This window comes from Anomaloglossus baeobatrachus, chromosome 1 (genome assembly GCF_048569485.1).
Source record: "Anomaloglossus baeobatrachus isolate aAnoBae1 chromosome 1, aAnoBae1.hap1, whole genome shotgun sequence".
Classification (NCBI taxonomy): domain Eukaryota; kingdom Metazoa; phylum Chordata; class Amphibia; order Anura; family Aromobatidae; genus Anomaloglossus; species Anomaloglossus baeobatrachus.
In genome coordinates, this window is record NC_134353.1 from 918,229,369 (window position 1) to 918,256,617 (window position 27,249).

A 27,249-nucleotide genomic window follows, 5' to 3' on the forward strand; every position below is an offset into this window, starting at 1 on the left:
CGGTGTCCAGAACTTTGGTTTACCAAGTTGTCAGTGTCCGCTTCATAAACTGAGTGAGTACGCAACTGACCCTTTCATCCCCCAACGGCAATCCCCAACTGCATCAACGAGACCCGGGTCATCCCCCCCTACCTGTGAGGGACACCTCCCTCACAACACCTGGCTGCCCTTGTCATCACCCCGAATACTCCGCAACGGCAGCGGTGGTACTCCACCTTACCAGACACCACAGGTGGCGTCACAAACTCTAAAATTCATATTCTCCTGTAAATACCCCCTTCATTTGAGTGGCCGCACGACCTCCGGGTCCGGATGTCCCTCGAGCCACCGTGGATCTGGATCTGAGCAGCCCGGCTGCTGATGTGGGGGCGGCACAACGCCACCTGTGGTATGCGGCCATTGATGAGCCGCCACTGTGGGAGATGTCCGCTCGGGCAGTTGGTGACACAGCTTAGTTTGTATAGCTCTCCACAGGTAGAGCTGGGCTCCAGGGATGTTGGGAGTAGTAGTCGCTGTATGTTGGAGGGACTTTACGTTGGGGTGCAGGGCTGAGGATGCCGGTAATAACTGAACAACACAGGGGCTGTAATTTCCTTTACCTTTTACTTGGCAGTTGTTATTACAGGCCCGGGAGTCTGATACAGCTTGTTGCGGAGGTCCAGTCAGCCTGGGAGCAATAGAGCGGATCCACCTAACCAGGTGGGTTGGAGGCCTTCCTTGAACACTAAAGTGTGCGGGTCCCTGTGGTATGGAGCTATACAGCATCCCTCTCCCTTGTGGGTTGATAGTTCTAACTTCTATGGCGGGCAGCGCGAGCCGTTCACGGGTACCGCTCTTTTCTATCACGGCTCCGGGCTCTTATTAGCTGCTTCACCTTCGGGTGTTCTGTGGGCCAAGGAACTTGCAATCTTCTGCCCTCCGGGCTTCGCTGATGGGGTTTTAGCACCTACACAGCTGAGTACCCCGGTGTCCTGCTTTCTGCACTCGGTCCTGAGAGAGCTGAATTGTAGCTCTTTTCCCAGTGACCATCCTTACTGTACTCCTCTCTTGTTCTAATCTCTTTCACTTCCTGTCTGTTTGTGTGTGTGTGTGTGTGTGTGTGTGTGTGTGTGTCTAAATCCTCCTCCAGGCCAGAATGCATAGGAAGGCTCCCCTTCAAGCTGGGTTTTCGAGCTCCCCCTTCTGGTCTAGAGTAGGAAGTATTGAGTGTTGGCGCAACCTAGCTTGAGGGACCCCCCTTGCTTCCAGGCATAACATTACTACCCTGACAGGAGGGCAGCGTTACTGTGGCAACCGGACCTCTGGGGTGCCAAGAAATATCTTAAGACTGATTTTTCAAAGGCTTTATGGACTGATGAAATGAAAGTGACTCTTGATGGGCCTGATGGATGGGCCAGAGGCTGGATCAGTAAAGGGCAGAGAGCTCCACTCCGACTCAGACGCCAGCAAGGTGGAGGTGCAGTAATGGTATGGACTGGTATCATCAAAGATGAACTTGTGGGACCTTTTCGGGTTGAGGATAGAGTGAAGCTCAACTACCAGACCTACTGCCAGTTTCTGGAAGACAACTTCTTCAAGCAGTGGTACAGGAAGAAGTCAGTATCGTTCAAGAAAAACATGATTTTCATGCAGGACAATCCATCACATGCATCCAACTACTCACCAGTGTGGCTGGCCAGTAAAGGTCTAAAAGATGAAAAAATAATGACATGGCCCCCTTGTTCACCTGATCTGAACCCCATAGAGAACCTGCGGTCCCTTATGAAACGTAAGATTTACAGGGAGAGCAAACAGTACACCTCTCGGAACAGTGTCTGGAGGCTGTGGTGGCTGCTGCACGCGATGTTGATCATAAACAGATCAAGTAACTGACAGAATCTATGAATGGTAGGCTGTTGAGTGTCATCAGAAAGAAAGGCGGCTATATTGGTCACTAATTTTTTGGGGTTTTGTTTTTGCATGTCAGAAATGATTATTTCTAAATTTTGTGCAGTTATATTAGTTTACTTGGTTAAAATAAACAATTGGGATGGGAATATATTTGGTTTTTATTAAGTTGCCTAATAATGCTGCACAGTAATAGTTACCTGCACAAACAGATATCCATAGCCAAATCTAAAAAAAAACCCACTCCAACTTCCAAAAATATTAAGCTTTGATATTTATGAGTCTTTTGGGTTGATTGAGAACATAGTTGTTGATCATTGATAAAAACAATCCTCTAAAATACAACTTGCCTAATAATTCTGCACACAGTGTTCACATGATTGGGGAGGCTGGGAGCATACATATCACTGGGGAGGTTGGGGGCATACACATCACTGGGGAGGCTGGGAGCATACACATCACTGGGGAGGCTGGGGGCATACACATCACTGGGGAGGCTGGGGGCATACACATCACTGGGGAGGCTGGGGTATACACATCACTGGGGAGGCTGGGGGCATACACAAGATTGGGAGCCTGGGGGCATACACAACACTGGGAGCCTGGGGGCATACACAACACTGGGAGCCCAGGGGCATACACATCACTGGGGAGGTTGGGGGCATACACATCACTGGGGAGGTTGGGGGCATACACATCACTGGGGAGGCTGGGAGCATACACATCACTGGGGAGGCTGGGGGCATACACATCACTGGGGAGGCTGGGGGCATACACATCACTGGGGAGGCTGGGGTATACACATCACTGGGGAGGCTGGGGGCATACACAAGATTGGGAGCCTGGGGGCATACACAACACTGGGAGCCTGGGGGCATACACAACACTGGGAGCCCAGGGGCATACACATCACTGGGGAGGTTGGGGGCATACACATCACTGGGGAGGTTGGGGGCATACACATCACTGGGGAGGCTGGGAGCATACACATCACTGGGGAGGCTGGGGGCATACACATCACTGGGGAGGCTGGGGGCATACACATCACTGGGGAGGCTGGGGTATACACATCACTGGGGAGGCTGGGGGCATACACAAGACTGGGAGCCTGGGGGCATACACAACACTGAGAGCCCAGGGGCATACACATCACTGGGGGAGGCTGGGGGCATACACATCACTGGGGGAGGCTGGGGGCATACACATCACTGGGGGAGGCTGGGGGCATGCACATCATTGGGGAGGCTGGGAGCATATACATCATTGGGGAGGCTGGGGCACTTACATCAATGGGGAGGCTGAGTCAGTTACATCACTGAGGAGGATGAGAAATATACATCACTGGGGAGGCTGTGGCATATACATCACTGGGGAGGCTGTGGCATATACATCACTGGGGAGGCTGAGGCTGTCTTTTATGTCTTCATCTGTGAGAAGGGAGTGCATCGTGCACTAACTCCACCCATGGGGCACAGGCTGGCATGGGCCAGCATGAGGACATAATCCTCCAATGCCTACGCATACAACATTCAGTAGTGAATGCTGCATGTGCATACTCGCAGACCAAGAGGGGATTAAAGGACTGAGACTCCCAGGAATCTGCTTAGGGGCTGCAGAACAGGATGACTACAGAGAATGGCAGTGCAGCACCAGGGGAGCTCCTGTCATTTTCTCTGAGGCTCAGCCGACTCCCAGCATTCACGCTCCGGCCACAAGAGGAAGTGGAACCAAGGAGGTTGCATGGAGATGTATTACATTTTTTATTTATTTTTTTCTTCAATAAAGTGAATAAGAAGGTGGGAGGGAGGAAATTATATTATAGCGATTTGAGGGTAGGTGGGTGACAGAGAGGACTTGACATAATGAATTGAGGGGTGTAAATATAATGGATAAGGACATGTAATTAAAATGAATTGGTGGTGCGTTGAGGATGCAGGTGAGTGACTGATAATGAACTAGTGGAAAGAGTTCATTGGCTAATTCATCAATATATTTATTGGGAGGGGGAAAGTGGCAAATTATACTTAACAGGGGCACTGTGCTGGATTATCAATTTACATTTGTAATGGTGGGTTGTATAATATAGCTAATTGTATATTATATTATCTGCCATGGTCCTCTCCCTGTTCTTGGAGACTAGTGACAGATTTTGGACTGGAGTCCCTCATCTCTATATGCATTTAAATGCTGTTTTGTTTCTTTTGGCTCTGAAGTAAATGTCAGTTTTCTGCAAGCAACTTTCCTGCAGTGCTTGTCAGCTGTAGCTGCTCTGTAGCCACTCTCCCTTGTATTTAAATAGCTAGGTTTCCCAGCAAGCCTTGCTGATTATAAAAAGCCATTTGTATGCTGGCCCCCTTGGTGAAGGTGCTGCTGAGGATTCATCCTGAAGTTGGATCTTATCCATTTTTTATTGTATTCCCATGTTTGTCTCATCTACCCTCTTGTTGTCTTAGTGCAGTGGTGGGTACTGCACAACTCCTTAGCTAGGACTATAGTAGGGATTTTTTTAGGGCTTTAGGTATTCCTGCTCGGCGACAGGTGCAGAGCCTGTATAGGGTCTGGCTAGGAGTGTCGGGTACAGCGCCAGGTAAAGGCAAGAGGAGTCCATCTACCCTCTCACTAGTGCCAGGGCCCACTGTTTCCTTTGTTTGTGGTGTAGTTGCTGGGGTGTTTTTTTGAGGTGTGTCAGACATCAGTAGGTCTGAACGTGTCCGCCACATTTTACTGCGTGACATTATCTATATTCAGTGGCAGAGTGTGGGTAAATATATTTCTAAAGGTGCTAGAGACATGAATTTCTCACTACATGTTAGTAACAACCCATCCACAAGAATTTCTAAACTACTGAAGGCTCCAGTGAGCACTGTTGGGCCATAAACCATAAGTGGAAAGAACATTATTTCACTATAAACCGGCCACGACCAGGTGCTCCCTACAAAATTTCAGACCGAGGAGAGGAAAGAATTATCAAAAGAGTTGTCCAAGAACCACCTGTTTAGAGTTACAGAAAGACCTGGAATCGGCAGGTACAATTGTTTCACAGAAAACAATAAGTAATGCACCCAACCCCCATGACCTATATCCATAGTCACCACACAAGACTCCATTGCTGCACAAAAAGCATCCCCAATGATCAGGACAAATTTTAGAAATCTGACCACTGTCACTTTATGAGGAAATAACTCTGGAACGCATCAGCGGATCCTGGTGATTCTGAAATTGTTGTTTGTGACATATTTTACTTCATGATAGCGGTAAAGTTAGGACGATATATTTTGCTTTTATTTGTGAAAAAATCAGAAATTTCACAAAAATTTAGAAAATGTCGCAATTTTCAAGCTTTTATGCCCTTAAACCAGAGAGTTATGTCACACAAAATAGTTAATAAATAACATTTCCCACATGTCTACTTTACACCAGTGCAATTATGGAAACAACATTTTTTTGGGATTAGGAAATTGGGTTCAAAGTTAATCAGCAATTTCCCATTCAACAGAAACTTACAAAACCATTTTTTAAGGACCACATCACATTTGAAGTGACTTTGTGAGGCCTATGTGACAATAAATTCTGCAGAAGTGACACCATTCTTAAAACTGCACCCCTCAAACTACCCAAAACCACATCCAAAAAGTTTATTAACCCTCCAGGTGCTTCACAGGATCGATGTGGAATGAAAAAAAACCAAAAATGATAATTTTACCTAAAAATATTCCTCCAGCCCAAATTTATTCACTTTTAGAAGAAATAACACAACAATATCGACCCCAAAATTTATTACTTAGTTTTTTCTGAGCACAGTGATACCTCACATGTGGTCAGAAATCTCTGTTTGCACAAACGGGATGGCTCAGAATTTAGGAAAAGCTGAAATAAATTGCGGGCACCATGTCACATTTGCAGGCCTCTTACACAGCAGAAACCCCCCACAAGTGACCACATTTTGTAAACTTGATCCCCAATGATTTTATTCAGAGGTATAGTGAGCATTTTGAACACACAGATATTTCACAAAAATGTTGCTGTAGGATCAAATTTCGCAGTTTTAGGCTATGTGCCCACGATCCAGCTACACTGCGTCTAGGACACAGTGTCAGCCCTCCTGCGGAGATGCGAGTGTTGTCCACGAGAGAATGCAGCTGCGGTTCGAGCTGCTGCGTCTTTAGCTTCATTCTCTCCCCAGATAACACTGATGTCTCCACAGCATAAATTGACATGCTGCAGCTCGAGAAGCCGCGCCGCAGGTCAGTCTATGCTGCAGAAAAAAGAAGCACAGTGCATGGGATTTTTGAAGCTATCCACTGTGCTGTACAACGCAGCATTTTTGATGCAGCGAAAACACTCTGCGTCCAAACCCCTGCAAACCCTAATCGTGGACACAGCCTAAAAAGCTAGGATGGATAGATACAAGTCCATCTCAATAAATTAGAATAACATCAAAAACTTAATTTATTTCAGTAATTCAATACAAAAAGGGAAACACTTATATAGAGTCATTCCACAGAGCGTGATCTATTCCTATATATTATATAGAGTCATTACACACAGAGGGATCTATTTCAAGTGTTTATTTCTGTTAATGTTGATGATTATGGCTTACAGCCAATGAAAACCCAAGTCATTATCTCAGAAAATTAGAATATTGTATAAGACCAACTGAAAAAATGATTTTAAACTCAGAAATTTTGGTGCCTACTGAAAATCTGTAGAATACCTCAATACTTGGTCGGGGCTCCTTTTGCATTAATTACTGCATCAATGCAGCAATGTGGCATGGAGGCGATCAGCCTGTGGCACTGCTGAGGTGTTATCGAAGGCCAGGTTGCTTTGATAGCAGCCTTTAGCTCGTCTGCATTGTTGGGTCTGGTGTATCTCATCTTTCGCTTGACAATACTTCATAGATTCTCTATGGGGTTTAGGTCAGGCGAGTTTGCTGGCCAATCAGGCACAGTGATACTGTGGTTAGTAAACCAGGTATTTGTACTTTTCGCAGTGTGGACAGTTGCCAAGTCCTGCTGGAAAAATGGAATATATATCTCCAAAAAGCTTGTCGGCAGAGGAAAGCATGAAGTGCTCTAAAATTTCCTGGTAGACGGCTGCACTGACTTTGGTCTTGATAAAACACAATGAACCTACACCAGCAGATGACATGGATCCCCAAACCATCACTGATTGTGGAGACTTCACACTGGACCTCACGCAGCTTGGATTGTGGCCTCTCCACTCTTCCTCCAGACTCTGGGACCGCGATTTCCAAATGAAATGCAAAATTTATTTTCACCTGAAAACAACACTTTGGACACTGAGAACAGTCCAGTTCTTTTTCTCCTTGGCCCAGGTAAGACACTTCTGGCGTTGTCTATTGGCCATGAGTGGCTGACACAAGGAATGTGACAGTTGTAGCCCATGTCCTGGATACGTCTGTGTGTGGTGGCTCTTGAAGCACTGACTCCAGCAGCGTCCACTCCTTGTGAATCTCCCCCAAATCTTTGAATAGCCTTTTCTTAACAATCCTATCAAGGCTGCAGTTATCCCGGTTGCTTTCTTTCCACTCAACTCTCCATTAATATGCTCGGATACAGCATTCTGTGAACAAACGGCTTCTTCTTTAGCAATGACCCTTTGTGGCTTACCCTCCTTGTGGAGTGTGTCAATGATTGCCTTCTGGACATCTTTCACGTCAGCAGTCTTCCCCATGATTGGGTAGCCTACTGAACCAGACTAAGGGACCATTTTTAAACGCTTAGGAAGCCTTTGCAGATGTTTTGTGATAATTATTCTAAATTTCTGAGTTAATAACTTTTGGGTTTTTATTGGCTGTAAGCCATAATCATCTACACTAACAGAAATAAACACTTTAAATAGATAACTCTGTTTGTAATGACTATAATATATAGAAATAGATCCCTCTGTGAGTAATGACTCTATATAATATATAGAAATAGATCCCTCTGTGTGTAATGACTATATAATATATGCGTTTCTCTTTTTGTATTGAATTACTGAAATAAATTAACTTTTTGATGATATTCTAATTTATTGAGATGCACTTAGATAGATGTCAAACACATAAGTAATGTCCCACTCCCCTACATATTAAACACTTACACCCTTCAGTGCCTTTCATTTGAAAGTAAAGGGTGTGTTTAGCCTTGTATTTAACCAAAAAATAAATAAATAATTTAAAAAATGACAAGTATGATAAGTTCCACCGTAATCCATTTTGGAGATCGCACGATGACTCGATCTTCCAGGATATGGGAGGCACGCTCAGTGAATGTATCCCCCATTTTCTGGAAGTGCAGATATTCCAACTGAAGAGTATGCCGGCAGTGACCTCAGTGAGAATAGAATACTCTAGACACACTCCCTGGGTCACACTGAAGGTAGTGTGAACTGCAGTAACTTCAGTGACAAAAAATTTCATGAAAGGTTAAGAACAGGGACAGATATTTGAATAAATAAACTGGATAAAAATGCAATGCAATGGGTAAAAATTGCAATGGGCAATGTTATATGTGCCGCCCCCGCGTCAGCAGCCGGGTTGCTCGGATCCGGATCCGCGGTGTCTCGAGGGGCGTCCGGACCCGGGGTTCATGCGGCCACTCGAATTAAGGGGTTATTTACAGGGAATGGTGTATTTACAGTTCGAGACGCGACGGGGTGTGGTAAGGTGGAGTACCACCGCTGCAGCTGGGGAGTACCCGGTGGCGATGGAGTGGGCAGCCAGGTGTTTAACCTCTCCACAGGTAGGGGTGATGCCCCGGGACTCGGTGATGGGACAGGGATGTGCCGTTGGGGAGGTAAGGGTTACTTGCGTACTCACTCAGTCCAATAACACTGACACCGACAACTTAGTAAACCAAAGTATTGGACACCACTGCCGCTGAGGGGCAGCACGCTTGGGTCCCGTTTCTGCTGGTGTTGCCTGTTGATCTGTGACCTTTCCCTTGGAACTTTTTTCTCTGCTTAGTTGGCCCCTGTAGCTTGAAACTAGTTGGGTCACGCTCCCCAGTGTGGCTAACTGAGGGAGCTTGCTCTCAGGGTTCACGCTTGGGATTTCCTGGACTGTATGTGTGGAAAGTCCTATCTCTCTCGTTGCGCTAGTACCCCGATTTTGGAGCGGGTGGAGAGCGGATCTTGAAGGCTCCGTCTCGTCGGGTAAATTGTCAGGTTGCCTGAAGCTACTGGATGAAGGAAATAGGAAAAATGATCCACCACTCATTCTCCTTTTAAGATAAAATCTTAAAAAGATTTTATCTTAAAAGGAGAATCAGTGCCGGATCATTTTTCCTGTTTCCTTCATCCACTAACCGGTTAGGACTCACCGACGGATCCTAGGTACCCGCAAGGTCCAGCAGTCCGGGCAACAGGTGAGCTGAAGAATTTTTCTTTCCTTTGCCTGAAGCTACTCCCTGACCTAGGGTCCACGTACCCCATCGTGCTCTGGTCCCAGCCCGGTGATGGTACAAGGCCACGACAATGCCGAGCCCCTTGTCACGATCCCCTGCGACCAGGGTTCCAGCTCCTACCAGGCCCAGACCAACATCTGCTACCTAGTATCTCCAAGGAACCCAGCTCCTGACCTCCTCTCTCCTTCACTTCCAAAACTACACAGCCCACTCTTGACACTCCTGACCTCCCCTTAACCAACCCCCCAAGTGGGCGACCCTATTCCACTCAGGCTGTCCACTGGTGTGTCTGGTGGGTGTGGTGCAGAGTGTTCCTAGGATTTTGATTAGCTGGTTTTGGCAACACCATAGTTGTGGATCTGTAACCAAGGAGGAGGTGGATATTTGTCACGCTCCCCGGTGCCCGTGCCACGCTTCCCGGCTCCCCTGCCACGCTCCCCTGCCTCGCTCCTCGGCTCCCCTGCCACGCTTCCCGGCTCCTCTGCCACGCTCCCCGGCTCCCGGACCTCGCTTCCCCGCTCCCGGGCTCTGCTCCCCGGTCCCCCGCTCCTCAGCCTCCATGCTCCCTCACCTGCCTCTTCCAGGTAACCTGGTCCCCGGTCCCGGCGCCCATCTGCTGTTCTGAGCCGGCCCGGCACTCCTGCCTCCTGTACATCACATCCTGCCCTGGCTTCTGGCACCCGGGCCTCGCGTCCTCCAACAGGATATTGAAGATGCAGGTACAGGGTATATAGGGGGTTCCTTTCCAAGTGGGCGGGGCCTGTTCTTCGTGTTTGCTAAGCTAGGAGTCAGGTCTCCTTGTGTTTGTGCCATACTTACCTATCTATCTTGTAGAGTGGCCCCCGTGTCGCCAACCGGTCCTGACGACTCCCGAATCCCAAACGGTGACTGCCTGCCATCCCGTCAGTTCCTACCACCTCCGATCCCTGCATCCTGTGGTGACCCGTCTTCTCGCTCCGTCGGTTCCGGACTCTGCCTAACGTCATCTCGGCCTCCGAACCTGAGCTCCGTCACCCAGACTACCTTCAGTGACCCCGTGGTCCCAGAGACTTCTACACTCCTCTGAACGGACTGTCCTGCTACCTGTAGTGCTCCGGCTACCGGGCACCTTGCCCTCGGTGAGGTGTTCAGCCCAGTGGATCCACCTCCTGGGTCTGCCCGTCCACCTGGCCCTAACAGTAAGAACAGGCCATGGATCCCGCCGAAGCACTAGCGGCCCAGCTAGGCACCCTACAGCAGGAACTCGTACGACAGCACGAGACCCAGTCCCGCATGCTGGCCTTCATGTCCTCGGTGGATACCCGCCTGCACACGCTGCAAGCATCTGCCACGTCCCTGGCATCTCAGGTTACTACGGCACAGTCCACGGCCAAGGTTCCCGTGGCGGCTACCTCGGAAGTTTCTAAACTCCGCTTGGCCTCTCCACCCCGATATGCCGGAGATCCCAAGACCTGCAGAGGATTCCTAAACCAGTGCTCCCTCCATTTCAAGCTGCTTCCGCACTTGTTTGCCTCCGACCAAGCCAAGGTGGCGTTTGTGATGTCCCATCTAGAGGGTGAGGCACTGGCCTGGATGAACCCCTTGTGGGAGAAGGAGGACCCTGTGACCACTAACATCCAGGACATCCTGCAGGCATTTAGAAACACCTTTGACGAACCCGGACGTGCCGCCGCATCCGCCTCATCACTCCTCAGGCTACGTCAGGGGACCATGACGGTGGGGCAGTATGCCATCCGCTTCCGCACTTTGGCCTCAGAATTGGGGTGGAACAATGAAGCCCTCACCGCCGCCTTCTGGGAAGGACTCTCCAGCAGTATTAAGGACGAGCTGGCAGGCCGCGATGTTCCTTCCACTCTGGATGCCCTGATCGCACTAGCCACCCGCGTGGACCTCAGATTCCAGGAACGATCCAAAGAGGTGTCCCGTGAGAGACGTCCGATACGGCATTCCTCTCCTCCGCAGAAGCCCGCTGTACTTCAGTCAATGTCGTCTGGTGTCTCTGTCCACGAGCCCATGCAGATTGACCGTTTGCGGCAGTCCGAACAACGCCGAGCAGAACGGCTCGCCAAGGGCCTCTGCTTCTACTGCGGAGAGGGCACACACCTTCTACGCTCCTGTCCAGAGAGGCCGGGAAACTCCAAAGCCTAGGGTTGGTAGGAGAGGCCACCCTAGGTGCTGGGACTCTCTCAGACCCGGTTACGTGGACTGTTCAAGTGACAACGGGAGAGACGCGGTTCACGGCCGAGGCGTACCTCGATTCCGGGGCAGCAGGCAATTTCATCCAGCAGGCCACGGTGGACAAGTACCAGGTGCCTGTTACTCCACTCGACAAACCCCTCGTGATTGCCTCTGTAGATGGGAGACCCCTCTCTGACACCATCTCGTGGATCACCAAGCCGGTGGAACTACGTATCGGTGCCCTGCACACCGAGAACATCGCTCTCTACGTCTTCCCACACATGTCTCATCAAATCCTGCTGGGACTCCCCTGGTTACGGACACACGAACCGTCAGTCAGCTGGGGTACTGGTGAAATCACCCGATGGGGCTCCTCTTGCCACGAGAACTGTCTGAAGACTATACAGCCCATCTGATGACCTCCGGTTCCGGAGTCCCTACCGGGACTGCCCTCGGCCTATTGGTCCTTCGCGGACGTCTTTGATAAAAAGGAGTCAGAGGTACTGCCGCCACATCGTCCTTACGACTGTGCCATCGACCTACTCCCGGGAACTACACCACCTCGAGGACGGATCTATCCGCTGTCTCCTGCTGAAACAAGGGCCATGTCTGCCTACATCACGGAGAACCTGGCAAGGGGATTCATTCGGAGATCCTCTTCTCCTGCTGGAGCAGGCTTCTTCTTCGTTAAGAAGAAAGAGGGCGACCTACGCCCATGCATTGACTACCGGGGATTGAACTAAATCACCGTGAAAAATAAATACCCCCTGCCGCTCATCCCCGAATTGTTTGATCGGCTTAGAGGAGCTCGTGTGTTTACCAAGTTGGATCTTCGGGGTGCCTACAACCTGGTCCGCATCCGCTCTGGGGACGAATGGAAGACCGCATTCAATACTCGCGATGGGCACTATGAATACTGTGTGATGCCCTTCGGCCTGTGTAACGCACCTGCAGTCTTTCAGGAATTGGTGAACGACGTGTTCCGGGACCTTCTCTACGTCTGTGTGGTGGTGTATCTTGATGATATCCTGGTCTTCTCTCCGGACCTCCAGACCCACAGAGAGAACGTGCAGCTGGTACTTCCAAAGACTGAGAGAGAATCGTCTGTACGCCAAGTACGAGAAGTGTGTCTTCAAGCAGTCTTCTCTTCCCTTCCTGGGTTACGTAATCTCCGATACCGGTCTGCAGATGGACCCGGAGAAGGTCTCTTCCATTCTCAACTGGCCCCCTCCTTCCGGACTGAAGGCAATCCAACGCTTTCTGGGATTCGCAAACTATTACCGTCAGTTCATCCCTCACTTCTCTGCTCTGACTGAACCTCTCTCCGCCTTGGCCAAGAAGGGGGCTAATCCAAAGGACTGGTCACCTGCGGCCGACGCCGCGTTTGGCTCCCTGAAACAGGCATTTGCTTCTTCCCCTGTGCTCCACCGTCCTGAGTTAAACCGACAGTTCACCTTGGAGGTGGATGCCTCCTCCTCGGGAGCCGGAGCAGTGCTCATGCAGAAGTCCTCCTCCGGGAAGATGGTTACTTGCGGTTTCTACTCCAAGAGCTTCTCAGCGCCTGAACGCAACTACACCATCGGTGACCGAGAGCTATTGGCAGTCAAACTGGCCCTGGAGGAATGGCGCTACCTTCTGGAGGGAGCAGTGTACCCCGTGATCATTTACACGGACCACAAGAACCTGGAATACCTGCGGTCCGCTCAGCGACTGAACCCACGGCAAGCCAGGTGGTCCTTGTTCTTTGCCAGGTTCGATTTTCAGCTCCATTTTCGACCCGCGGACAAGAATGTACGAGCAGATGCCTTGTCCAGGTCATTCATGCCCATGGAGCAGGAGGAGGAGACATCCCAGCCCATCATCTGCCCTAGTAAAATCATTCCGGTGGCCCCTGTCACCCTGGCCCAGATACCGCCCGGGAAGACCTATGTCTCTGAGACTGACAGGCAAAAAGTGTTGCACTGGGGCCATGCCTCGAAAATAGCCGGCCATGCTGGTCAGAAGAAAACATGGAGTACAATTGTACGTCACTACTGGTGGCCATCCCTTCGCACGGACGTCGCTTCTTTTGTCTCAGCCTGCTCCTCTTGTGCCAGGAACAAGACGCCCAAACACCTGCCATATGGCCGTCTTCTGCCTCTGCCTATACCCTCCGTTCCGTGGCAACACATTGCAATGGACTTTATTACTGACTTGCCCCTGTCCTCCGGACACACATTCATATGGGTCGTGGTGGATCTGTTCTCCAAAATGGCTCATTTCGTCCCTATGGCTGGACTGCCCTCTGCCCAGGAACTCGCTGACGCTTACATACAGCACATCTTCCGGTTGCATGGCTTTCCATCACACATTGTGTCCGACAGAGGAACTCAGTTTACCTCCCGCTTCTGGAGGGCCCTCTGCAAACATCTGGGAGTGACTCTGGACTTTTCTTCAGCCTACCATCCTCAGTCGAATGGCCAAGTGGAACGAGTCAATCAGATTCTGACCTCCTTCTTACGTCACTACGTTAACGCCCATCACGACGACTGGTCCACGCTTCTTCCTTGGGCTGAATTCTCCCATAACCATCACGTCAGTGAGTCCTCCTCCAGCTCTCCCTTCCATGTCGTTTACGGTCTTCAGCCTTCCGTTCCATTACCAGTATCTTCTTCCTCGGATGTCCTTGCTGCTGATACCGTAGTCCGTGACTTTTCAACGATTTGGGACTCTGTCAAGACGTCCCTTGGATGTGCTTCCCTGCGGATGAAGAGACACGCAGACAAGAGGCGTCTGGATCCTCCGTGTTTCTCTCCAGGAGATCTGGTCTGGCTTGCTTCCAAATATGTCCGATTGAAGCTACCATCATACAAGCTGGGTCCTCGCTACATCGGGCCGTTTAAAGTCATCGGCAAAATAAATGAGGTCTCCTACAAGCTGCAGCTCCCGGCCACGATGAGAATACCCAACTCCTTCCACGTCTCCCTGCTCAAGCCGGTGGTCCTTGGTCCCTTCTCCGCTGTTGCCAGTTCTGCTCCTCCTCCTATTGCTGACGATGACATCTATGTGGTAAGGGATATCGTGGCCATGAAAACCGTACGGGGCCGACAGTTCTTCCTGGTGGACTGGGCTGGGTATGGTCCTGAGGATAGGTCCTGGGAACCCCGGGAGAATGTGGGTACTCCTCTGATTCGTGCCTTCCTGTCCCGGTTGCGGGGAGGGGGGCGTGGGGGAGGGGGTACTGTCACGCTCCCCGGTGCCCGTGCCACGCTTCCCGGCTCCCCTGCCACGCTCCCCGGCTCCCCTGCCACGCTTCCCGGCTCCCCTGCCACGCTTCCCCGCTCCCGGGCTCTGCTCCCCGGTCCCCCGCTCCTCAGCCTCCATGCTCCCTCACCTGCCTCTTCCAGGCAACCTGGTCCCCGGTCCCGGCGCCCGTCTGCTGTTCTGAGCCGGCCCGGCACTCCTGCCTCCTGTACATCACATCCTGCCCTGGCTTCTGGCACCCGGGCCTCGCGCATGCGCATTAGGGCGCGCGCGCGGTCATTGACCTTTTCTTAAAGGGCCAGCGTCCTCCAACAGGATATTGAAGATGCAGGTACAGGGTATATAGGGGGTTCCTTTCCAAGTGGGCGGGGCCTGTTCTTCGTGTTTGCTAAGCTAGGAGTCAGGTCTCCTTGTGTTTGTGCCATACTTACCTATCTGTCTTGTAGAGTCGCCCCCGTCTCGCCAACCGGTCCTGACGTCTCCCGAATCCCGAACGGTGACTGCTTGCCATCCCGTCAGTTCCTACCACCTCCGATCCCTGCATCCTGTGGTGACCCGTCTTCTCGCTCCGTCGGTTCCGGACTCTGCCTGACGTCATCTCGGCCTCCGAACCTGAGCTCCGTCACCCGGACTACCTTCAGTGACCCCGTGGTCCCAGAGACTTCTACACTCCTCTGAACGGACTGTCCTGCTACCTGTAGTGCTCCGGCTACCGGGCACCTTGCCCTCGGTGAGGTGTTCAGCCCAGTGAATCCACCTCCTGGGTCTGCCCGTCCACCTGGGCCTAACAATATTGCACAGAAGGGCAGATTGCACAATACCCTGTGACGACCTGATAGGCCAGGGCGTCACATATACACAAAAGGTTACCCAAAAGAGAGATTACGTAAGTTACTGAAAAATGAGATACGCATCAATTCTAGTGCTGCAGACACTGTAAAGGAAAATCCAAGATCTAAATAATGAATTTCGGAAACAAATAAACAAAAACAGGCAAACCTGTACTAGAAACCTAAACTTTTTTATATTTTTGCCCTTGAGAAAGCCATCTTGAGTGGTGTCATGCGTTGGGCTGAGTTCTCGCCCTCCACACCAGGAGCTTTTTTCTTCACCCAGCTCTGTCAGGTTTATAGCACAGGTTCATGTTTATGTCTGGAGCAATGGGTTCATGTCTGGAGCTTTTTGGTCTGGGCCGTGGTGGAGAGATTGGAGTGTGATTAATTTCGTGTGTGGACAGGAGTCTTGACTGCTGAGACCCCAACAAACCCACAACCAATCGTCCCATGTAATGAAGAATCAGACTCAGGTATATAAAATCAGAACTCTTTATTATGGAGATTTAATAATCAAATCTCATCTTTTAGTGGATGGTGGTCGGTCACAGCCCAAAATATCAAACTAAAACAATTGAAATAAATCACAGTAAACCAGTACAAAGCGTTGTGCCGCAGCCGGACTCCCGGCGGGGGTAACTTTTGTACCAAAAAACCACCAACGTTGTTGAATTGACCGCTGCTGTGACTTAATCAAATATTATGAAAAACAAAAATAGTACAACTCATTGTGTCGCAGCCGGACTACCGGTGCAAGTAAGCCAAACCAGTCAAAATAATTCTGTTGAAGCCGGACTCCCGGCGCACGTAGCTTTTACCATACCATTCATTGTCTCATAGCCGGACTCCCGGCACAGGTAAGCGTCCACACTGAAACCATCAACGTTGACAAAGGGAGGGAGGGTGGGACAGCTGCCTCCGGGTCCCACAGAGTGGGGAGAGACCGGAAAAAGAAGGGATTGAGATTATAAAGGGGGAAGCAGGAGTAGGAGGAGAGAATGATTATTGGCTGCAACAAACTGGGAGGAGGCAGAAAATTACATGGGACGACCAGATTAACCCCTTATTACGGGGCACAGCAGTCAGGGGGCCCCAGTCAAATACTGGAATGCTCCACAGACTGCTGAGACCCCAACAAACCCACAACCAATCGTCCCATGTAATGAAGAATCAGACTCGGGTATATAAAATCAGAACTCTTTATTATGGAGATTTAATAATCAAATCTCATCTTTTAGTGGATGGTGGTCGGTCACAGCCCAAAATATCAAACTAAAACAATTGAAATAAATCACAGTAAACCAGTACAAAGCGTTGTGCCGCAGCCGGACTCCCGGCGGAGGTAACTTTTGTACCAAAAAACCACCAACGTTGTTGAATTGACCGCCAAGGAGGAGCAAAGTGGCAAACTGTGCTCCGACCCCCACCCAGAAACTAAGGCATGCTAAATACCAACCTGAAAACCAAAGAAATATCAACCCTAAGTCATGTTAAACGTATACCAGCGAGAAACAGAAGCTCTGAATCGTACGCCTCAAATAAAACGTGGCACTCCAGCATGAAGTGTACCCAACAATCCATCAATAGCCGCCCTGTCATACCACGCGATGAATGACCTTTGAGTAAATCAATACAAGATCACGAGGAATGACCTGACTAAACCAGTATTCGCTCCTAAATCAACCTGGAACTCATCATAGTGAGAATCTACGTGTAAGAGGCAGAGGTCATCCCAAAAAGTAACATGTAAAAATGCGTCCAGTAAGATCATAACTCTTTTGGCAGATAGTTACTGCCAAAACCGGTTTCTGATGACTCTCCAATGAACGTCCACTTCCACCTGCATAGCTCTCCATTCTCCGGGCTGCTCATGGTGAGCAGCCAAAAAATCCATAGCACGGATCTGACACCATCTGAAAAAGAGAAAATTGTTACCAAAGCAATAAACTGGTCTAATATACCTGAGGAAACAATCACTACATAAAGGCTCTGTGATTTGACCTTGGAATCCGAATTGAAAAGACCAACTGCAAAACTTACAGTATCATAACAAAGATCACCAGGACTTGTTCTGGGGAACAAAATTGTATTATTTCACTTCTCCTCCCATGATCGGGACACTGCAAATCTCCCAGTATGCAAAAGCAACGTAAAGGCGCTTAACCACACCTACCAGAAGTAGCACCTACCTATTTTTAAGAGCTAATTTTTTTTTTTTTTTTTTTAGTTTGACCATTCCAATCATTTTTATTTCTTTTTCTCATGATGGCCTTATTTCCTAATTTTTGTTGAAATTGATGTATAGTCAGCACCCTGCGTCGTATCTGGTGTGCAAATGTGCAAGACTACCCTATACAGTATATCCTTCGCAATTAAATCACAGCCTTTAGTAATGCAAGAAAGTACTTTTTTTTTTTTTTTACATAAGTGAAATTGTATAACTGAAATAGACAATACAGTAAGATCAGTCTAGAAGTCATTTCAAGGCTCCTGTACATGATTGAGGATATCCTGTAGAGAGAACCTTTGGCAATGTCTGATTTCATCTTAATAATTCCATCACCTGTACAATAAGGAAATACTGAAAAACACTATATATGTATATATGCGTAAAAGACCAGCTGCCAACCATTACATGGACTGGCGAAAATAAATAAAACTATTGGAAACCTAGATTACGCTCATTTGGACTTTTTTTTTTTTTTTTTAGTTCTTACTACTTTTGGAAGCAATCACTTAACACTTAGCAGTGAATGTATGGAGAAACATTGATTGCAAAAGAAAGGTCAGTAGAAACTAGGGACAGGAGAAAATTGGTCCAAGGATAGAAAACAAGGAACGCAAGAACCAATACCTAAAGGCTCGATGGTGTGAAAAAAGGAAAAACACTTAATAGTAAACATATGAAGAAATGGTGATCGAAAACGAATATCACTCACATCATGTTTTACCGTAAGCTCACCATGTTGTGGAGCCGCCAACGACTTCACCAGCATCAATAACCGAGCGCATCATGATGGAAATGGATCCCCTCCATTCGGGCATTGGGGCAAAACTTTCAGAGTATAATGAAAGCAAGGAGGAGCGTAATCAACAATACTTCACGGGTATGGGGAAACCAAACACTAAAGAACAATAACCTAACGGGCGATGTACCGGGGGAGGGTAAGGGGTTTAAGAATAGGAATGCTCATGTTTATGAACCAAAAGCAAAAACAAGTCCGGGTGTGGTATCAAGTGTAGTATCAATGGGAAACAACACAGAAATTCTAGGTGAAGTATCCAAACCCTAGACCCCGAGACCCCACAACGCACAGAACCGACAACATTGAAAAGATAAAATCCCAACCCAGGGACTGCAGTAAGGCAATTATAGGATAAAAGGATGTAGCATTATACAATATTTTTATAGGATACCACGATGGTGAAATGTAAAAATGTCCACGAATGGGACTGAACCCCGAGCTCTATCTGTAACCTGCACACTACCATTGAGCTATGTCGTAATCACGGCAAAAGGCCAAGTCTGAAAAGGAAAAAAAAACAGATGAGGGAAAATGCCACCCGCTGAGGGAATCACTACCCGAAATGAACAAATACCCATCACAAAGGGTGCGGCTCCAAATAAGGAACACTGGACCAAACAAAAAGGGACAAACGTGGTTAATAAAGTTGAGAAGCATTAAACCATCAAGGTGGCGTATGATAGAAAGACCCCGTCACGTAATTAATGACCATTAAAGGAAAGAAGTAAAATGACTGAATGTAATAACATGAATAAAACAACGAAAGAAGGAACGTGTCATAAATTAAAGTCTGCAAAGTAACCAAAAATGCAGAAAAAACGGTGACAGTGTGGGACCCGATGTGTGATGATGCATGTTACTGATGTAAACCTGAGAGAGGAGATGGAATCTGATAGCTACAGTATAATATATATTTCTATATATACACACACATACAAAAACACACTTGTGTAAATGTCATTATCGGATATATCGGGGTTAACAATGAACTCTTGTAAGGCTATGTGCGCACTGGGAAATGAAATTTCCTTGCGTAAATTCCACAGGCTCTCAAAGATGTTATCACCTGCGGAAAAAATCCGCACCAAATTCCGCACCAAAATCCGCATGCGGATTGTCGCGTTTTGTTGCGGATTTGGTGCGGAATTGGTGCGGTTTTTCCGCAAGCTGTTCCCTGCGTGATTTTTACATTAGATTAGGGAAAACCCGCAGCAACCTGCGGAAAAGAAGTGACATGCACTTGTTTTTGCTGCGGGATTTCCGCAGCAAAACATGCAGCTATCAAATTCTGCCTAGTGCGCACAGGATTTTTTTTCTCCATAGGATTTGCTGGTGATTCACTGCAGAGATGTTATGAACATTTTCTGCAGCGAAACAAGCAGCAAATCCGCGGAAAATCCGCGGCAAAATCCGGTAAGTGCGCACATAGCCTAAGACATTATTAGAAACACCATGGTTAAGGCTGAACACATGGATGCAGATAGCCGCGACACCATCTACTAATGAATGGTTAATAATAATTAGGTAGGTGACCTGGCGATAGGGGGCAGCAGAGGGGTGTCCTAACACAAACTGACCCTGAGCGGGGATGGATCCAGAGACCCCAGTATGGGAGAACAAGTAAAGCATCATGGGCAAACCCCCAAAAGCAAATGGCAACCCGATAACTTAGCGTCTCTCTGAGAAACGCGCAGGGATCAAATACTTGACGCCATGTTCTCATCCATTGCACTTTAATTGGTGGATGCCTACCTGCTATAACCCTCACACCAAACCGCTGTACGACAGGCTATATAACTAGTCATAGCGCAACCCTGAACTGGAAACGCCTGGGTTTTTTTTGGGGTTTTTTTTTGGTTTTTTTTTTTCATCTGCGGGTTCTTTTAGGATACTGCGGTTACTAGCAGGAGTTAGTGTACACTTAATTCCTGGGGATCTGGTTAACTAAAGCATTTTTTTTTTTTTACTGACATCATTATAGTTGTTATTATTACTATTATTATAAACTGGGATCATGGAAGACTAATCAACCCAAGGGTACTCACCGCTGTCAGGAGGAACCAGGAGAGTCCGGCTGGCCCAGACAGATGCTGGAGGGTCGGCGGGAGGACCTGTAACATGCCCTTCTGTGGGGCCTTGCCAATGATTAGGGATTCTTCAGACAATGAAGGTGAACGCCGTGGCAAACGTCTTGAGCGATGACTCCTTCCTGAACGCCTGTGGTAATGCAAACGACTGCTCCGGCTATTACGGGCCGGCCAGCAGTGACTGATACCGAGGAGCGTCACCGTGCGGAGCGGGTACCACAGCTGTAATGGCAGCACCGCCATGTTGGGGATCCAGCACCCGCATGCTCAAGGACCAAGGAGGGGGCAGGGAGGGGGTTAAAGAAAGAGCCATGCCAGCAGGAGGCAGCACATGCAGTTTAGGGGTTAATAATGGGGTGGGGGGCAGAAGCAGTAATGCAGTGGTTTTATAGCTGCGGGGAGGGGAACATGCACATCACGTGTGTTTACTATTATGCAGAGCATGGACCCCACTGAATGAGGCGCTGCGCTCGCCCATTATAGAGGCAACTAACGCTGCAGGGTGGGTTTGATATTGGGGCAGTATATAGGTGGGATTGATTCTACAATGTGTGGGCTCCATGCCGCCCAACATTTCCAGAGGGAATAAACGTTTGTTGTTTTTTTTTTTTTTAAATGTTCTATTTATTGTTACATATACACTATAATGGGGGTAGGAGGGTGGGAATTATTATAGTGGACACGAGGAAATATCCCATATCCATCAACCAAACCAGCCACATCCACCACCTGAAAGGAGCCCATACACTCCAGGACTAACCACCTGGGAAGAGCCCATACATTCCAGGCTCATGCACCTGGAAGGAGCTCATACACTCTAGGACTAACCACCTGGGAAGAGCCCATACATTCCAGGCTCATCCACAGGGTAGAAGCTCATCCACGGTGGGTGCAGGTAGTTAAAATAGTAGCGATGCACTCCCTGTATAGAGGGGGCGTGGCAATCGCTCAGTGATGGTGGGCGGGGCCAGAATGGAGCGTCCACACAGTCCAACCACGGGTTCAGTGCAGTTACTACGGCATAGCACAAAGGGTGGGGGCGATGCTACTGCTCTGTTACTGAGAGGAGCAGCCAGGAACGGACCATCAAGGCTGGAAGGGAGGAGGGGGAGGTGAGTGAGGAGGTGCACGCTGCCTCCACTGGGCCTTAGATGCAGGCAGGCACGCTGACCTCCTGCTGGCATGGCTGTGAGCAGGGACAGGAGCTTAGCCATCAGGAGGGACGGGACACTGGCCAGAGATCTGGGATGACAGCCATGCATCCCCATCCCTCCTGATAGTCTGGGATGGCAGCGGTTAGATCGACTGCCGTACTCACTCTCTCCAGGTGCACAGCGGGGCCAGCTGCCTCCGGGTCCCACAGAGTGGGGAGAGACCGGAAAAAGAAGGGATTGAGATTATAAAGGGGGAAGCAGGAGGAGGAGGAGAGAAGAATTATTGGCTGCCACAAACTGGGAGGAGGCAGAAAATTACATGGGACGACCAGATTAACCCATTATTACGGGGCACAGCAGTCAGGGGGCCCCAGTCAAATACTGGAATGCTCCACATATTTAGTTACTGCCTGAGTTGGCAATATTGTGAAGGCACTAAAAAGTATCACTACCTACAAAGGCGGTTCACTTCATCATTTGGAGCAGACATGGTAAAGTGCCAAGAAGACCTTTTTAGCTTGTTCAATAGCAAATTTTGAGCAGGCACCACTAACAGTACCTAGACATGTATTTCACTGCATAATTTAGAGCTGGGAATTTAGGTTACAAAGAAACACTTTTTAGATTCTTCCTTAGGAATTTATTTACACCACACACTTTCAAGTAAGGCCCCTTTCACATTGCGTTTTTCTCTACGTCCACAGGTCCCGTCGGGCCATCCGTCCGGACCGCCCTTCCCCCACTCTGCAAAGCGTGCTCCGGACGCATGCGCCCGACAGGGCCATTCACTGTTATGGAGCGCACTGCGTTAGTGTGTGCTCTGTTTTGGGCCATTTTGTGCGACGGTGTCTTCTGCAGCTCCGGTCACCTCTATGCAGCAGAGCTGGAAGCGACGCTGGACCATCCTGGAGTACGCCGGACATGGAGGGCTTTTTCGGGCTTATTAAAGTGGTGAACCAGGGTATATGTTTGTGTTTTTTATTTCTAATAAAGGATTTTTTCGGGTGTGTGTTATTTACTGTCACTTACAGATTAATCATGGAAGGTATCTCGGGGAAACGCCTGACATGATTAATCTAGGACTTATTGGCAGCTATGGGCTGCCAAAAACTCCTTATTACCCCGATTTGCCAACGCACCAGGGCAAATCGGGAAGAGCCGGGTACAGTCCCAGAACCGTCGCATATAATGTATGCGGCAATTCTGGGCGGCTGCTGACTGATATTGTTAGGCTGGGGGGATCCCCATAACGTGGGGCTCCCCATCCTGAGAATACCAGCCTTCAGCTGTATGGCTTTATCTGGCTGGTATTAAAATGGGGGGGGACCGCACGCCGTTTTTTTTTAATTATTTATTTATTTATTTTACTGCACAGTATAGACACGTCCACCGGCTGCTGTGATTGGGTGCAGTGAGACAACTGTCACTCAGCGTGGGGGGCGTGTCTGACTGCAACCAATCACAGGCGCCGGTGGGTGGGGAAAGCAGGGAATACGAGATTGATTAATTAGCGGCCGGCATATTCAAAGTATTTGTTGCCACGTATTCTCTGCACAGCTGTTCCTCACCGCGCTGGTGATCGGGGAGCGGTATGAGCCGGGGGAAGAAAAAAACCGAGCGCCAATGTAAGTATGACTGAGAACAGCAGAAAAAAAGGTAAGTATACTGAATTTAATTTAAAAAAAAAAAAAAAAAAAGAAGATCGCTAGTGTAAAAACGCACACGCACGAAACATGCTGAACACGGACATACTCTGTGTGCGGTCCATGCAGGCACGGACCCATCGACTTTAGCGGGTCCGTGCCTGCGTGCTGCCGGCCAAAAACGGACATGTCGTCCGTGTAGAAAAGCGCACACACGTACTTACCTCACGGACACACGTTCCGTGTGATTTTACGTGTGTGTGCCATCTACCATAGAACATCATGGGTCTCCGTGTGTACGTGTCTCCGGTACGTGCAAATACGTACCGCACACATACAAATTAAACGGATGTGTGTTGCGGGTCAGAGCTACTTTTTCCAAGGCATTTTTTGTATTCACACTAGCTGATATCTTTTGTCACGCTACCATTAGGGGTAAGAATTAAGTAACCTGTAATGTATGCATTGTAATATGTCATTATAACCTGAAAAATTGGTAGGTGAAGGATTGTTATACATTATTTGTTCTCACATATGTGCACATATGGGGCATCTAGGCACAATCTAATTTAAGGACCTCAGATCACATATAAACACAACCAATTGAAGTCCATCTTCCATTTTTATATTAGTCTCCAGAATTCTAGGCCTTTGCTTGACACTTATTTTTTTCTTTCTTTACAGGGAGTATATCGGGATCTAGAAAAGAAGACTGAAGAATTTAGAAAGGGCCATTATATTGATTAGTGTTATATTATAGGACTATTGGTATATTATAATGGTGCCTTATGTGTCTTCTTCTTCTGTGTATGACTATACAGAACAAAATATGGAGTCTGTTTTATGGCATTCTATTACAGCCATTTTTCTGTTTTCCTGCACAGAAAGTTGACATCACCATGCATGAAGATTCCCTATCCATCTGCATGTTCAGAAAGATGTTACATGTTGGCATCTGGGCATTGCACCAATAGAACCTGGACCTTGGATTGGTCTACATACAGGTTGATGGGCTCTATGTCCCCTTAACATTTGATGGGATGCAGGTCTGTATTGTAAAAATGTCTCCTATCAAGTTCCCTATTTTGTTATAATGTCCACATCCTGGTCCCCGTCTTGGACACCATAAAACATTTACAAATTAGAACTGTAGGAAAGATGACACTACAGCTACAGAGGTGACCGTCTGATAGCCCAGCTCGACTACCCATCTCTACTGAAGACCCTTTCAGCTTTTTGAGAGTTGGGTGGAGGACATCATCTCTAAAACTAGGGTCACATAACTGCACCCCATCAGTTTGAGCAGGACTCTTAGAAGAGTCAATGCCCTGAGACCACGGGGGGGGGCGCAAAGCCCCGTCTCTTCGTCACTGAGGATGATTTCAGTTTTCAGGAATTAGATAGGTGTGGTCCCTGTGGTGGGATGCAGGTCTGGAGAGCTGTTGTCATCCTATTAGATAGATAAGAATGAATGTATGTATTGTAGAAATGTCTCCTATCATGTTCCCTATTATGTTATTACGTATGTCCACATCCTGGTCCCCATCTTGGACATCATAACAAACATGCACTTTTTTGTTTAATTTACACATTGGAACCATAGGAAAAAATACACTACAGCTACAGTGCCTTGCAAAACTATTCGGCCCCCTTGGATTTTTCAACATTTTCTCATATTTCAGGCTTCAAACATAAAGATAAAAAAATTATTTTATGGTGAAGAATCAACATTTGGGACACAATTGTGAAGTTGAACGAAATTTGTTGCTTATTTTAAACTTTTATAAAAAATAATAAACTGAAAATTGGGGGGTGCAATATTACTCGGCCCCTTTAAGTTAATACTTTGTAGCGCCACCTTTTTGCTGCGATTACAGCTGCAAGTCGCTTGGTGTATGTGTCTATCAGTTATGCACATCGAGAGACTGAAATTCTTGCCCATTCTTCATTTGCAAACAGCTCGAGGTGAGTGAGGTTGGATGCAGAGCGTTTGTGAACAGCAGTTTTCAGCTCTTTCCACAAATTCTCAATTGGATTCAGGTCTGGACTGTGACTTGGCCATTCTAACACCTGGATACGTTTATTTGTGAACCATTCCACTGTAGATTTTGCTTTATGTTTGGGATCATTGTCTTGTTGAAAGACAAATCTCCGTTCGAGTCTCGGGTCTTTTGCAGACTCCAACAGGTTTTCTTCAAGAATGGTCCTGTATTTGGCTCCATCCATCTTCCCATCAATTTTAACCATCTTCCCTGTCTCTGCTAAAGAAAAGCAGGCCCAAACCATGATGCTGCCACCACCATGTTTGACAGTGGGGATGGTGTGTTCAGGGTGATGAGCTGTGTTGTTTTTACGCCAATCATATCGTTTGGCATTGTGCCCAAAATGTTTGATTTTGGTTTCATCTGACCAGAGCACCTTCTTCCACATGTTTGGTGTCTCCCAGGTGGCTTGTGGCAAACTTTAAACAACACTTTTTATGGATATCTTTGAGAAAAGGCTTTCTTCTTGCCACTCTTCCATAAAGGCCAGATTTGTGCAGTGTATACGACTGATTGTTGTCCTATGGACAGACTCTCCCACCTCAGCTGTAGATCTCTGCAGTTCATCCAGAGTGATCATGGGCCTCTTGGCTGCATCTCCTCCACTGTCCCGTCCGGATATTGAGCTGGAAGAGGTCCTTGAAGGGTGCGACCTCAAATAGTGGCAGCGGGTCTCCGTTTGAAGACAAGTTGTCCCCGGAGGGACTCTATGTGTTAACCGTACGCATGAGGAACTGCTCATAGACATGGCCGAGAACTTGCAGGCCACCCATGAACTTGTGGGTTTGTAAATAATGTTTGGGCCGTTTTCCGTCCGTGCCGCCTGTGGAGAGGCAGATTGGAGGAGGGACCCGCAGTGGAGCAGGCTGGGGTCCGGCCACCACCTGGACCAGTGGCCATCCTCCGGGGGTCAGGGGTCCCCCTGGACGTGGGGTCCCCTGAAGTGACAGCCGGGTGCGAGTTACCGTACCCGTTCCCGCTCGGGCAGCCTGAACCTGGATTAGGGTAAAGAGGTGCTGCCCACTTCTTAGGGGCAGCACCAGGGCTAGGTTGCTTGGGTGGGAGAGCGGATGACCACGAACCCGTCTGTTTAATAAAAATGTTCAATATTTGAAACGTTAAAGGGAACCTGTCATCAGAAATTTAGCTATAAAGCTAAAAGTTCCCCCCTCTGCAGCTCCTGGGCTGCATTCTAGGAAGCTTCCTATAGTTTTTGTGGCACCTTTGATACCAAAATAAACACTTTGTAAACTTGTACCTTTTCTTATGCAAATTTCTTAAATCTTCCATGGGGGCGGGCTGCCTGGGGTCCGTTGCTGTTCCTCCTGCAGATTTACGCCGCCCCCCGAACGCTGAATTTCAAAGCTCAGGACGCCGCCCCTGGGTGCCCGTGGTCCCGCGCATGCGCTGTTCCACTGTAGCGGTGCCGTGCACTGTGTGCACGTGTGACCGCTGGTGACGCTTTGCGCGGGCACGAGGTTATGGGCGGCGCTGTGAGTGTCATCAGTAAGTGCCGCCCATAACCTCGTGACCGCACTTTCCCCTATTACTCCAGCGTTATGCGCAAGCGCTCGCTGGCCTGATGACCGGACGTCACCTCCTTCCCATCCTGCTCAGCAGCAGGAAATGGATGGGAAGGAGGTGACGTCCACAAGCATCCCTCTCCCTTGTGGGTTGATAGTTCTAACTCCTATGGCGGGCAGCGCGAGCCGTTCACGGGTACTGCTCTTTTCTATCACGGCTC